General features: G+C 42.3%; 1 pseudogene; it reads left to right on the forward strand.

Annotated features, from left to right (window-relative positions):
* The first annotated feature begins 426 nt into the window (after window positions 1–426).
* LOC103216629 (small ribosomal subunit protein uS8-like) lies at window positions 427–1,079 on the forward strand (annotated as a pseudogene).
* The last annotated feature ends 2,226 nt before the right edge of the window (window positions 1,080–3,305 follow it).

Genomic DNA, 3,305 nt, shown 5'->3' on the forward strand with positions numbered 1-3,305 from the left:
TTTTTTTGTATTTTTAGTAGAGATGGGATTTCACCATGTTAGCCAGGCTGATCTCAAACTCTTGACCTCAAATGATCTGCCCACCTCAGCCTCTCAAAGTGCTAGGATTATAGGCATGAGCCACCACACCAGGCCAGTCTTTGTATTTAATATGAAGATGCAATGCTCTCCAAAGGCTTTTGCCCAAATAGGTGCAGAAGCAATGAGAACAGGTTAACGAACACTCAGTCTGTAAGGCTGGGCCACCCTAAGCAGACAGACCTTCCCATGAGGCTGTCAAGACTCTTCGAGTGTCTACTTAAGTATGGTCCAAGAACCAACAGCATTGGCTTCACCCAGGAGCCTGTTAGAACTGCAAGATTTCACCCGTAACTCTGTGTGCCCTCCCCTCCTGTCCTCTTTCCATCATCTTTCTGCACCACCACAATGGTGCACATGAATGTCCTGGCTGATGTTCTCAAGAGCATCAACAATGCCAAAAAGAGAGGCAAACACCAGGTGCTTATTAGGCTGTGCTCCAAAGTCATCATCCGTTTTCTCACTATGATGATGAAGCATGGTTACATTGGCAAATTTGAAATCATCGATGATCACAGAGCTGGAAAAATTGTTATGAATCTCACAGCCAGGCTACACAAGTGTGGAGTGATCAGCCCCAGATTTGATGTGCAACCCTGAGATCTAGAAAAATGGCAGAATAACCTGCTTCCATCCCGCCAGTTTGGTTTCATTGTACTGACAATCTCAGCTGGAATCATGGACCACAAAGAAGCAAGATGAAACACACAGAAGGGAAAATCCTGGGGTTCTTTTTCTAGAGCTGTAATACATATTTACAAATAAAATGCCTCATGGACCCAAAAAAAAAAAAAAAAAAAGAACTGCAAGATTTCAACATCCTCAACCACCTATCCACCCAGGCCTACAGAATCCAAATCTTCACTTTACCAGATTCCAGGTGATTTATATGCACATTAAAGTTTGAGAACTGGTGGTCTACACAGTTTTCACACAGCTGAGTGAAAAGGCAGTGATCCCCCAATGAAAGACTATGTTTCTCAGCCTCCCTTGCAGCTAGGTGTGGCCAAGACACTAAGCTCTCTAAGACACTAAGCTCTCTGGCTGAGAGACTAAGTTCTGGCCAGTGGCAGGTGAGCAGAAGTGACATGTGCAACTTCCCAGTGTAGTCCTCAAAAAGAAGGAGACCGACATATCCCCCTCTCTCTTCCCCTTTCTTGCTGGCCAGATTTAGACATCACAGCAGGAGGTGGAGCAGCTGTCTTAGATCAGAAATGGAATCCCCATGCCAAGGATGGCAGAGCAAAGAAGAGGCCTAGATACTTGATGATTCTTTAGCTTATCATAGCAGCCTTACCTCCAAATTATTACACATCTTTATTTCTGCATCTTCTATGATAACAACTTCCAGTTGCAATCTGTATATATGTCATTTCTCATAGAAAGTGAGCTTTTGGTGGACAGAGACCATACTTTGTTTTCATCCTCTACATTAACTGGTTCTATCATGCAGTCTTGCCTTTAATACATGTATGCATGACTAGAAGTTAAGTGAATGAGCAAATGAATGAATGATTGATAATCAAGAAGTGCTCACTAATCTCCCACTATTCAAAGATGAGACACTATGGGCTTTAATGAGGATAATGATTGCAATGGATTAAAACTCATTAATATGTTTATGGATTCATGATTATATATATTAATATATAGACATATACGTGTGTGTGTGTGTACCTAATTGGTCACCTTCAGAGAATAAAGAATTCAGTCTCATGAAAACTGGTAAATAAAGGGAAAGGACCTAACATTTATCCTTCATTTCCTATGTGAACTTTACAACAGGGTAACAGTAGACGAGAAGAAGCATTTTGTTATATAATTCTAGTTAACAAATGGTAGAATTAGAATATCACCATTTTGCAACCCCTCCCCAAAGGAATTAGTGGACCCAGGCATACAGTATTAAAAGCTGCTAACATCCTGAAAGCAGAAACAAGACATTACATGTCTCCTGCCAAAGGGATATGCCAAAGGGATCAAACCTGAGTCTGATCAAGCCCCTGGATCCACAGAGCACAGGAGGACTTGTTGAATTGCATCATGCATGTGTGGTTAGCAAAAATTCTGCCTGGGGGAAACTCTACCTACTGTCAGACAACTCAGATAAATCATAAGAAAAACAAAGTATGGAGGGGGACATTATGGGTCAAAGGAAGCAATAAGGGGAATACTATAGTATAGGAAGGCATAGAGGGGATTGCTATAAAATTAGAATAGTGGTGGTTAGAATATGCAGTGGCTCATGCCTGTAATCCCAGCACTTTGGGAGGCCGAGGTAGGAGGATCATTTGAGGTCAAGAGTTCAAGATCAGCCTGCCCAATATGGTGAAACCCCCTCCCTAGCAAAAAATACAAAAATTAGTTAGGTGTGGTGGTGCATCCCTGTAGTCTCAGCTTTTGGGAGCCTGAGGTGAGTGAATCGCTTGAACCCAGGAGGCAGAGGTTGCAGTGAGCCAAGATCATGCCACTGCATTCCAGTCTGGGCAACAGAGCAAGACTGTTTCAAAGAAAAAAAGAATAGTGGTGACTTTGGAGAGAGGAAGGCATTTGTGACTATGACTGAGTACAGGAAGGTCTTCTGGGGTACTCGGCAAAGTTCTATTGCTTGACCTGCTTGGGGCTTATAGGGGCATTTACCTTATTATAGTTTATTAATCCTTTTTTCTTTTTTTTGGAAGAACATGACTTGCTAAGTGGCTTCCTCGTATGTGGGGATCACATTCCTCGTGTGTGGGGGCAGGGGGCTCCTTCCAGGTTATAAATAGATTTAAAGATTTTCTGGTTGGCAGTTGGTTGAAAGTTATTATCAGTAGAATGGATTGTCCAGGTTAGATCAGGGGTTGTGGAGACCAAGGTTTTATCACGTAGACAAAGCCTCCAGGTAGCAGGCTTCAGAGATAATAGGCTGCAAATGCTTCTTATCAGACTGAGAGAGTCTGTTCTATCAGTAATTCCAAGGAGGAGGAGGTATAATGAAGCATGTCCAGCTCCCCCTGGTCATTATGGCCTGAACTAGTTTTTTCAGGTTAACTTTGGAATGCCTTTGGCCAAGAGGAGGAGTCCATTCAGATGGTTAAGGGGCCTTAGAATTTTATTTTTGGTTTACAAAAGATATGTCCATCTTGAATTTTGACAGATATTGTCAAGATACTGTCAAAATGTAGAGGCACACTGTCACATTGTTTTATGCTCCAAGCCACAGTGTATTTAGTGCTTATTTCCCC

The sequence above is a fragment of the Chlorocebus sabaeus genome, chromosome 9, assembly GCF_047675955.1.
Source record: "Chlorocebus sabaeus isolate Y175 chromosome 9, mChlSab1.0.hap1, whole genome shotgun sequence".
NCBI lineage: Eukaryota > Metazoa > Chordata > Mammalia > Primates > Cercopithecidae > Chlorocebus > Chlorocebus sabaeus.